The sequence below is a fragment of the Mytilus edulis genome, chromosome 7, assembly GCF_963676685.1.
Source record: "Mytilus edulis chromosome 7, xbMytEdul2.2, whole genome shotgun sequence".
Classification (NCBI taxonomy): Eukaryota; Metazoa; Mollusca; class Bivalvia; order Mytilida; family Mytilidae; genus Mytilus; species Mytilus edulis.
In genome coordinates this window covers 84,453,397-84,465,963 of record NC_092350.1, presented here as the reverse complement: position 1 = coordinate 84,465,963, position 12,567 = coordinate 84,453,397, and the positions used below count along the sequence as shown (strand labels likewise).

General features: G+C 30.5%; 2 protein-coding genes across 4 annotated transcripts in view; both read left to right on the top strand.

The window, feature by feature from the left end:
- The window catches only part of LOC139482692 (RUN domain-containing protein 1-like), a 726,769-nt gene that overhangs the window by 346,803 nt on the left and 367,399 nt on the right, over positions 1–12,567 (top strand). The gene's annotated exons all lie outside the window — the stretch shown is intronic.
- LOC139482537 (fibronectin type 3 and ankyrin repeat domains 1 protein-like) overlaps positions 1–12,567 on the top strand; it is a 40,278-nt gene that overhangs the window by 24,005 nt on the left and 3,706 nt on the right. The gene's annotated exons all lie outside the window — the stretch shown is intronic.

Below are 12,567 nucleotides of genomic sequence, written 5' to 3'. Positions count from 1 at the left end.
CGTTAAACTATTTCAAACTGGTATTAATTCGTTTTAAACCGTGTTGAGACCCGAGCTTTTAACAGGTGAATCACTCAAGCAAAACAACATCGATGTATCTTTCGTTTATTTATTTCAAACTTTATTGACTCTAATATAAATGCGTGTATCATTATTAAAGACTCATTAAAGTCATATACTTCACAATTTAAACAAATGAATGATCAATACACGTTACATATAAGGAATTTGAATAAAACAATAAAATATTGATGCACGGTTTAAAAAATTCAAAACTTGTGAATCTGTTAAAAATAAAATAGTTAGATGTTTAACATATTTTTAATTTGCCCAAATGCAGTAGATCCTTATCTCACATATTCGTTTCAAAACTTGCTGAGTGTTATGAAAACTTGTGACATGAAAGTAATGTATGGTCCATTGCAATGACTTACGAAACTTTAGGTATTCCTGTATATTTCCGTTTCTCTTTTTCTGTCCTACTATAGTGTACTCGTAAATTAAATATGGACACGGAAATTAAAGTAACTTACAAAAATTATTTATTTTTCACATAGTTTAAATCGATGTATCTTATATTTTCGGTCAACAACAAATATTCTCTAGCTGTATATTGATATATGAAATTGCTTGTAATAAAAACAATGGTGTGTTAAATAATAAAATTAATGAAGATAATGTTGACATTTGTTGAATTTAATAAACAGTTAAGTCTTGCACAACATTGTAAATGAAGGAACCGCCCAATAAACTTTTTAAACTGTGTCAAATTGTAATATCGGTCACTGACGCGAAACGGGCGTTAATTGTGGAAAAGCAGCACAATTCGAAAATTGTGAATTGTGCTGTCATGCACCGTGACGTACAAACAGTCTTGCTATAAATGAACATATATTCTGTTTATATAAGATAAATTTTAGTCTGTGATAACGATGGGTTGGTTGATTTAACTTTTACGACATTGACTTGCTCTAAGTCGATATTCTCTTACGTCAAATGCATTTAAACAAAATCCGTATATTTACGTATATAAGTCTACCTACCAAATTAAAATCAACATGAGCATTATTAAAATAAACAAGAATGGAAAAGAAACAATTATGCATTGTTGCTCTGATATAATTTTCATTGACTATATTTTTGCGGTAATGTCTAAATAAAAACCTAATTGTCGTATACATAAAAAATTTCATCTAGGTGCTTTCGTTGAAGTTAGCGTTACATATCAAAATGAATGTCATTGGTCGGAACATTTGCAAACTTTCAATCCAGGTGTTCTCATCGCGGTCCGCGTTCATGTTTCAATTCAATACACAATATTTCATCTAGGTGCATTTGTTGAAGTTCGCGTTACATAGTAAAATGAATTTCATTGGTCGGCACATTTGCAAACTTTCAATCCAGGTGTTCTCATTGAGGTCCGCGTTCGTGTTTCAGTTCAATACACAATATGAAGTCCATTATGGTAAAAAAAAAGAATTTTAAACTCTACGATGTCGGAGTAAATAAATAGAATTTAGAAAATAAAACACTTTTACGATTCTTCCAACACAATAAAGATACTATCTTTTTCGCCGATGAATAATTATTACTATAATATAAGAACTAGGATTTGTATACTATTCAATCTGGGAACAGTATACCTAACAATATATATGTTCCTGAATTGATTTATTCCTCGAGAAAATAAATTTGATTTATTCACTTAAATCAATAATTGATCAACTCGAACTTTGAAAAAGTTACATTAATATATCTTTTCGCATCCTTTAATTTAAGGTAATTAAATCCAGAAATTAAATAAAATTAATTGTATTATTTAATTTAGATTCTTTATTGCTTATAAAACCAAGTTAACGGTAAAAAGAAAGATATTTTCACATTTTATATTATCATACAGATTTTGCACATGACAAGTTTGCACAAAACGAGCAACAATAATGAGAGATTGGTGATCAGCCTGGAGAAAATACTTTTATGTATATATAATTCAAATTATTTTACACAAATTTTTCATTACACAATATTTTTTTGAAATAAATAAAGTGCCCAATTTCGAAACATTTACTCGGCTTACATAGTTAGGTTTAAGAAAAGGTCTTCTACTTTCTGTTAGAGCTGTGCAGTTTAGAATATAGTGAAATACATCAACCTATCTCTTGAGAGTTACAAAGTACACAGTACCTTTCCTGTCTCATGATTCTACGCCATCTACCGGTTTCTATAGGTAACCAATGATTTCCAGTCAAAACGTTATCTTATCTTTATAACGTAATAAGTCTAAATATTCTTCAAATTCAAAGTTTTCTTTAATCAGTTTTTAACATAATACTTTTGGACAATATTCATTTCTGATTTCCAAGTCTGCTGAAATTGGTAAAAAAAAATCTCTGTTTAATGCTCAACTTTAACCCTTTTGGATTAAAATTATAGCTACTCTGATTCAACCAAATATTTTAAAATCCATATTTATTTAAGATATTTTGTATACAAATCAACCAATCGAAAGTAAATCCACCATCTACGCTGAGTTTATAAATACATCTATATAATTTACTATCGGAACTGTTTACAATGTTAGACCAAAAAGATACCATACGGTGTTCCACAAATACTGACATATGATAAGCGCATAACTCTCCATAAACCATAAAGCTTGGGTTGACTTTTTCAAGTTTAAGAAAAGTTTACAAAACTTGAAATGCACCTTCTATTGCATCAATAAAACTAAATCTCCAAATTTCACAGCCATATAGCAATACAGGCCTTACAATCTTATCAAAAAGATCGTACTGACATTAATTACTAGTAGATTAACTAAAATTATTGATTTGATATTTTTATTAATCAATCGATAAATTGAAGAACTGAATGGAATAAAAACATAAATAAAGAAAATATTTTTTTACACCAATATCTTTGACTATCCTACAGGTATACTAGCCAGGAGACTGTACAGTGGCGGATCCGGGTTTTGTACTGTAGATAAGAACTCCCGTTTGTTTGACGAAAATATTTTTCAATTGGGACATATGGTTTGAACACCCTTTTTTCTGTTACCAGTGGTTGTCGTTGTTGTTTATATTTTTCTATAAGCGTTGTACATCAATCAGGCCGATAGTTTTCTTGTTTGAATTGTTTGAATTCATATTTGTAATTTTGGGAAATTTTATAAATGTTTAAGCGGTTAGGTTTTTGCTCGTTGTTGAAGGCTGTACGGTGATCTAATTCATTGGCAAGTACACCACTTCTTATATTTATTCGTTAAATCATGTAGATCTTCATCAAGTCTAAATAAATAAATGATTTTGAAAATGTACTTATTGATAACTATACAACTTTTAATTCAAAATAATTATGTTTATCTAACATAGAATTATTATCAGCGGAGACATATACACACTAAGTCTAAACTGGTTTAAAAAACAGACACATTATTATTGTCACATGTATATGTAATAGTGTGTTTTTATGTAAAAAAAATCTGTGAATATCTACCACTGTACTGTTACCGGCTTAAGAGATCAGCTGTTTTCGCGAGCTTTGAATAAACAAATCGAAACCAAAACAAGTACATAAAATGCATATTTTTAATCACAATCTCAAAATAGAAACACTTAAATTGTAATACATATTTTTATGAATAATTCAATTTTTTATTAAATCTTTGTCATGTACAACAGCATCAAAGGATTGTAAATATACACTTCCTCATATACAATTCCTTGACAGCATGTATTCTTCTATATTGTGACCTTATCTGAACCAGAGACATATATATGTCTCTGTTTGAACTAAAAGAAAAAGAAGAAGAAGAAGTCTGGAATTATCGCTATCTGTTCGATGGTCTAAATATTACAGTGTGTTATCGATCTAGGTGTTCTCGTTGAGGTCCGCGTTCTAAATCCAAAGCATTTCATTGGTCAGTAGATTTGCAATCTTTCAATCCAAGGTGTTCTCAATGGAGTCCTCGTTCGTGTTTCAATAGGATGAACTTTATTGTAAGTTTTCTATCCGAGTTAACAAAGTAGATTTTTTTATCCTAAAAGACGGATTTTTCTACATGTTCTACAATAAATTTGTACAACGAATGAATAGTGTTGAATGCATAAATGTCCAGGTCTAGATCGAACTTGCTTTGCTTCGTCGAAAGTACAAATACAGCATAGAAAAATCATGGCACAGATTTATATTAAAACTAGAACTTTCAAGAACAGTTAAAGAGATCATCACAATTTTTTTATTGTTAGTTATTTTGTACAAATATAACTAATGCGAACCCGAAGTTGTGAAATAGCACGTGAAATCGCAACTAAGCGTGAATTCTTTGGAAAAGCGACGGTTCTATGAATACCTATTGTCAATTTCAAGTTGTGTTTCGACATCATTGTAATATATGTCACTGGACGTTAAAATAAAATTCAATCCTTAATTTCGTCTTCGTCAAATAGTGCTGTTGGTTTCTTTTTATTATTATTACATACTAGTATACATGAATACACCACAAGTTATTCCTATGTAATGTCATTTAGTAGATATTTAGTGCAAAGTAAATTTTAAAGATGAAAGTCGTATTAGTTCGATAATGCTTCAAAACTGAGAATACACGTATAACTGCCATATTCCGAATCCCCAACATTCATTTGTGTAAATGAAGAAAAAATAACAATGATCGGTATCTGTGTGAATCTACGTCTCAATCAAGCTTCATACAGATGTTACAGAATATTCAAGATTTACAACTTTTCTTGAATATGATTTCAAACTAGCCCAATTAATTGGTGTGTGAACTATAACAACTGAAATCGTAATTCTGTTGTAGTGTACGTTGGTCGTTTCTGTAACATGAAGGCGTATGGTAACCATACTTAGTTCAAAAGTACACCATAACCCTTTTCTTTGTGCATTATAAACTCTGGAACATACATCTGACTATTTTGCATGGATTGGTAGTAAATGTAACTTTTAACTGTAGTCCATTTGACATCAATGTATCATAAAAGTACGGAGGCTAGGATTTATAATTCGGCTAGTCTGGATGACTTCGTGCAATACCCCCGCTCCGCATTCATTATAGTTTAAACGTACATAATTTAAATTTTAGATCCTTTAGTTTGAATATATATAGATATAATTTTAAAATTTCGTATAGCTTAGTTCAACCTGCAACACATTTTATTTGAAGTCACCAATGGTAAACATGTAAAATGAAACAATAACTTACTATACCAATATGTTGTATGGTAATACAAACCGAAATCACTACTAGACTAGGTGTTGACACGCTCAAATTAACAAAATTGTGTTTAAAAAAAATCAATGCACCAAATAGATTTCATAGGATTTAGTTTAACATTTAAACCAGTTCAAGGAATGTATTACTTGACAAGAACAATAATAATGTAGGACGAATTCGGCTTAGAACACGAACTTTGTTCAAAGAATAGTACCAAACATGTGACAAAATGACGGGTATGTAACAGAGGTATCGCAATCACTGATGGATTGGTGGGTAGTTACTGTTTGTTCAACATTCAGTGACAAATATCTCACGTGCATATTACAATACCTTATTAAACTAACTTGGGCAGACGACAAAAGCGAAATTGTGACAAATTTTATTTCCTAGTGTTATTTAGGAAGTCAAACATGTATATGGAAAGCAAATTTTACTATTATTTATTGAACAAGATAAGAAGATCACTATTATTTATTGAACAAAACAAGAAGTTCAAAATCGCTAAAAGAAATTAAATCCGGTGAATGTCACTCCTTATTGCTGAATTTGGGTTTGGCTGACCTTAATTTCTATTACGTTTTAAAACAATTATTCAAATTAAGTATACAATTATTTTACTTTGGGGGGAGGGGGAGCTATTGACCCTAAAAAATAACAACAATACAGGCCTATAGTATTTTGAAGCATTTTTAAAGTATTCAAATATAATGAAACGTCTTATATTTTTTACAAATACAAGGAAAAAGCAAGTCTGTCCAAAAATGATTGATATTTCAGAAAAATGTATAGTGTGTTCATTGTAAACGTAAACCAGAATGCATATAGTTGTCTCTACTTATAACAGTCACAAATCATTTCTAGAAATAAAAATCAGCTATTTACCATTCATGCAATAATATTTTGCCGAAAGTGATCGAGATAACCTTATCAGGTAATTCAAATTATCGGACACTTAATTTTTCCAAAACATGTTATAGATAATATCCGAGCCATACACTACATGTATTATATTTGGCATAGTCCCAGATTATGATATTCTCTGTTAATATGCATCCTTCATTTAAAGTCTTGTTTTTCTTATAACACTTTACATCGTATATCAGGGGCACTGCCGAAAATAATCTTTCAAAAAGCAAATCTAAGTTGTAACCTTTAGAACTTGTATGTCTGATAATTTGCTCACATGACAAGAAATTTTACAATAAACATTGGTCACGCACGATAGATTCTGGAGTAAGACACGTGCCGTTACAATAGCCAGTTTACACGCATCAGCGCACACATGTTTGTCAGTTGATTGGAGGAAAATTACCGAAAACCACGCCTACCTTTAACTAATACCCAATCAAACGCCTTTGACATAAACATAAATAATACATGGGTAAGATTACAGAGATTTTGTTGCATATTCAATATTTGAAAAAGTTTAGACTCTTAATTCAAACTTAAAATTATAGAATATGCTCGTAATGCATTTTTGCAATTTATAATAAATTTAATTTTATACATAATTTCACCTACCTAGTGAGTAAATTAAACCATAAATTACAGTACACGAAGACACGAAGACAGCCTAAGGGTAAAGTACAAGTGAATATATTATAGAGATTATATTTAATCCTCATCCGTACGAGTTCTTGTAAATGAAAAAACTCTGGATTTGACTTGGTTCAATTTTCAGTGGTAAGTATTTCATATATATGCGCAGGTCCTGAGACAGAACATCGAATTATTCATTCTCTTATGGTCTTCAAAAATAACGATTGCGATATGATGGACAGGAAGACTTCAAACGTAAGAGTGTGAACTAGCTGTCAGTAACTTAAGTACTCTCAGATCTTTTATTGCAAGTGTCTTTTTGTTGTTCTGGTAAACAAGTGAATCTTTCATTGTTGAAGACCCTTTAGCGACTATAAAGATGAACAGCAATAAAAACGCTGACCATTGATTATTCGTATTTTTGTTAAGCATTGACTTTGTGTGCGATTACTGGACCCGTGTAGGTTTACTCCATATTCCTTTATTTTCTATAAAAGCGTTTGTCTTGTAATGACAGTAAGTTGACACACCTTATGACGTTACGCCACGAGTTATCGTTCCTGACGTTATCGAATAACGTTCACACATACAAGCCAATGCAGCAGGTTCTGCAATCACAAAGTGATTAAATAATAAAAACAAATATTTTTGGAAACTATTTGACATTTTTATGGTAACTTTTTCTAGATGCAGAGTGTCCAAAGTTTTTATGCTATACGTAACGGTTAACTTTTTGACATAGGTTGCTCTATCGTGTTCCAGCAATTCTTCTGCTCATTTTTAACCTTTAAAAATGAATTACTATATACTTTTAATCTATATTCTGCTTTTTAATATTTAAGCATCTGCACGATTTATCTATATGTTCTTATGCAAAATAGAATGAGTTTTATCACTTTATTTCATTCTTAGTTTATTTTGCAATAATACTTTTCATGATGCACGCTGTATCCCTATATTAAATTTTGTTTTGAAAATAGAAATCTTACATGTATCTATAGAAACTTAGGATGATGTGTAAAAAAACGGGAATTCGTACAACTATTCGTGTTAAAATGGTCGTCAAAAACACCGCTCGGGCAAAATGGAAAAGGCAAATTTATTTGGATGAGAATACGGATAAAATAAGGCGAAAAAGTACAATACAAGCATACTTTGAAACTCAAACGGAAAATAGTTTGTTAGCATGGAAATTCAATGTAAAAAAGGTGGTTTAACATGGTTATTTTGCCGAATAAAATTATATGTGTTCCAAATGTAAACAGTCTCATAAATCCGTTATAGTTTCGGAAATATTTTAAAAATAAAGTGCTAGCTAGACCAAGTTTACACAGGACATACAGTAACATCGGAATCAGGAAAAAAAAAAAAAAACAAAAAAAATCAGGTCCCGTTTAATAGAGTCTGATTAAAGCCAGTCCCAAGTACCCACTTACGTCTATAAACGCAAGCTAATAGTTTGGACTGGCTTTAGTCACTAAGTAAGACTGGTTCCGTTACAAAAAATTTTCTCGAAATTTACAAGCAAAAGACTGACTAATTTGTATTCAACTAGCAGAAAGAGACTGAAATAGCTGGATCTTGAAATCATTTAGATTTTCAATTCGTGGTAATTTCCGCTTGCATGGGTACTCGCTGGTAGTGTAGTTTTTTTTGTGTGTGATTTGAGTTGGAAATGATGTACATGTACAAGTTCGGAAACAAAACGACTAAAAGAGAATTAACATAGTTGCCTTGTTAGGCCATGAGGGACATATTGCTCATAATATACCCTCATTGTCCAGTGTCAGTCCACATTTTTCTCAGACATCTTCCCGGATCGGCTCTATTACAAAACCTACCTAGTATTGTATTCAAGTTAGTGTTAACTTGTTCTCGTCCTGAACATGCATGAAATATTTGCCACTGGACGTTAAGCAACCAATAATCAATCCTACAATTTACACCCGTCACTTGAAACTTTAGTTGTTAAAATTTAAATCATTGCCTCTAATTTTTTCAAAGAAATTGACAAATTTTACGAACATTTAGGCGTTACCGCTTGCTAATTATGGAAGTGGGGTAACATGAGACTTTATTTATAAAAAGTACAAACACATGACAAATAAATTAAAAAAATATATATGTAACATGTTATTTGTACACCAGTTTGCTGTTAGAATGGGATATGCAATTTATAAGAAAGCTACAGTTAGCCATTTAACTAAATCAAAACCAAAACCAGATACACCAAGCAAATTGTGAATAATGCTTATTGGACGAGTATCTTTTTATTTCTAATTTGTAGTCAGTTTACTAAACGACGGTTCCCTAAATAGGAAAGTTTTAAAGGAAAGTATAATTATCACAGTAACATTTCAGACAAGTGCGTATATTTTTGTTAAATCAATATGTCTTGTATGTTTCAAACTGTCCTTCACTTTTGACAACAAGACGAGTACTTACATTTTCCCAAATTCAAAAATGTGTAAACAGATTTTTATTTTATCAAATCTTTTTTTTTTAATTATTTAGATTTTTATAAATAATATTCTTTACACCAGAAATGTTATTTATAAACAAGCGTATGAGTTTTAGTAATATTGACTAGTATATATTGGACACGCAAGACAGAGATGTATATTATACACCCTACAGGAAATCGCTTGAATACCTGGACGTGTCACCTCACAATACCTTTGGGAGTAATACCTTTAGCCATGCAGGTGATCAAACAAGGGAAGGTCCGAATTTATTAAAATAAGTTTATTTACATAAAAGAATTATGAACAAATTAGATTTTCGAAAACAATTTTCACGGAACACTTATTTAACTGATCATTAATGACTTTGAACTATGACTTTTTAACCAATTCCCATATAAACAGTTAAAAACGACATGCAGACTTTGGCTACTTACAAATAAAAACCATTTTCCGTATCAAATTAGTTAGTCGGATAATACAACCGTACGATTGACAAGATATCCACTCGCAATTACGACTACAATAGGTTACTGTTTTGGTCTTTTGTGGTTCATAGGCATATCGTGGCTTAAAACGGAAAAGATGGCCAAAGATGGCCAAATTGGCGACACGCAGAGTACTGATACTTTAACTTTAAAATTGATGGTGATCTCTTGTCTAGCAGAATAAAATTTAATATCAATGAATTTGAGCATTTTTATACAGAATGGACATAATATCAATTTTTGATTTTTTTTTTGCAGAGTTTCCCTTTAAGCTAATGGTTAAATCTCGAAAAAAATGCTTCTTTTCCGATATTTTACAGTTTGATGTCGCGCAAAATAACATTCACGGCAGCAATTTTAAATGTGTCAAAAAGAACGAATTCTTCAATTATCAAGTAAGAACATTTTTTCTCAAAAATCATTATACAGGAAACTTTTATTAAGGTCATATATATATTAAAACTGATAATAAAAAACTATTTCAATGTCATGCAATAAGGTTTAAATGCAAAAAGTTTTTAGAAGAAAGAGTTTAATGTCTGCCTTTTTAGATTAATTCTGCGAATTGTTTTTGTCTGTAAAATCATCAAACAGAGAGATAAAGAAAATCAAAACTAATTGAATAAAATGGAGGATTGAAATGGAGAATTTGTCAAAGAGACAACAATCCGACCAAAGAGCAAAACATGGTGCGTCTAAACACGACTAAGGACTCATAAGTGCACTAATGAGTTATAATATAGTACTAAGGACTAAAAGGGGTGCTGTACAATGTTAACACATGTCTGATCTAGATAGATATTGATATTTAATACATATATTCAAATTTAATCAATAAAAGATCACAAATGATAATAGAACAATGCCTGTGCCGGTTTTCGTTAATTTTTCCGAAAATCACTAAACTATAAGACACGTGTCAAATTACATAACTGATAACACTGTTACCTTAAAAAATGAAAAACAAATATTTTTGGATAAGAAAATTACCCTGACATTTAGATATATTTACCATAAAAATAGGTTTTAAAGTTTTAAAATATCATTTAATATATGGATCGGTTTATGATTAAATGAAAAAATATAAAAAAATTGTGAAGCTGTTTTTTTATTTCAGGAAGGAAAATAATGTTGCATCGAGAACAATAGCCTCTCCCCTATAAATGATCATTAATTTACCTAAGTGGGGGCTTAAATTTGGACACCGATCGCGAGGCCTGACTGCCATAAACAACAGATTACGAACAGCAAACAGTGGATACACCAATTGATATGTATGAAAGACAACGAGGGACACAAAATGATTGCACTGTAAAATTTCAACTACCATTAAGATCATTTTTGCAAATCTCCTTATCATATCAGACCTGCATTTAAAAAAAAACCATGGGATATCTATTACCGTTTGGTTTCAAATTGGAATTAAAGATTGCATTTTCCCAAAGAGTTTTAAGTAAAACCCCGAGAATATCACCCCCTAGAAATTTGTAGTGTCAGGATGTTTGGAAATATGTATGAATTTTCATACGTACTTGAAATTGTATATAAGGAATAAAAACAAATTCAGTATGTTTACTGTACAAACAAACAACAGACACCTATTGTGTCAGTTATATTGTTTAATTCATTTTTACTGAGAGAGAAAAAATTGATTAATTGATTATTCAGTGGTTGTTTAAACGTCCAGTGGCAAAAGTTTCATGCATATTCAGGAGGAAAAGTCCTTTCAGAAGTATACAATGAAGTATTTGGTATTACAAATGTTTAAATTTTCTAATTATTTGGTAAATGTCATTTTCTTAGCTAGTTCTAATTAATTTGTACGAATCAATTTTCTGACAAAATAATATCTTTTGCTCTAAATTAACATATACGATTTTGATAACAATGGATAATATAAGGAACATTAATTGTAACTTACATAAAAAAAGAGATTATGATTGTTTAATCAGTTGTTTTGTCAGTTCGCTCGTGTCAGTCGGATCACTGATTTTCGGCAATATCAAGGAAAAAACGACATGTTCTAATGTTCAACTACTTATTTATTGGTTAAATAAACCTTTATTTTTTATTATTTAACACAACATTGTTTTTATTACAAGCTATTTCATATATCAATATACAGCTAGGGAATATTTGTTGTTGACCGAAAATATAAGATACTTCGATTTAAACTATGTGAAAAATAACTATTTTTTGTTACTCTAATTTCCGTGTCTATATTTAATGTACGAGTACACTATAGTAAGACAGAAAAAGAGAAACGGAAATATACAGGAATACCTAAAGTTTCGTAAGTCATTGCAATGGACCATACATTACTTACATGTCACAAGTTTTCATAGCACTCAGCAAGTTTTGAAACGAATATGTATGCATTTGGGCAAATTAAAAATATGTTAAACATCTATCTATTTTATTTTTAACAGATTCACAAGTTTTGAATTTTTTGAACCGTGCATCAATATTGTATTGTTTTATTCAAATTCCTTATATGTAACGTGTATTGATCATTCATTTGTTTAAATTGTGAAGTATATGACTTTAATGAGTCTTTAATAATGATACACGCATTTATATTAGAGTCAATAAAGTTTGAAATAAATAAACGAAAGATACATCGATGTTGTTTTGCTTGAGTGATTCACCTGTTAAAAGCTCGGGTCTCAACACGGTTTAAAACGAATTAATACCAGTTTGAAATAGTTTAACGGGGGCGTGGCCTATTTGTTTGACGTAACTTACCGCCAACTTGAATTAAATTGAACGACTGCAAACGAATCTATTTGACTGGCATTAAAATGATTTGATATGCATTGAAATAAAAATGATTTTTAAT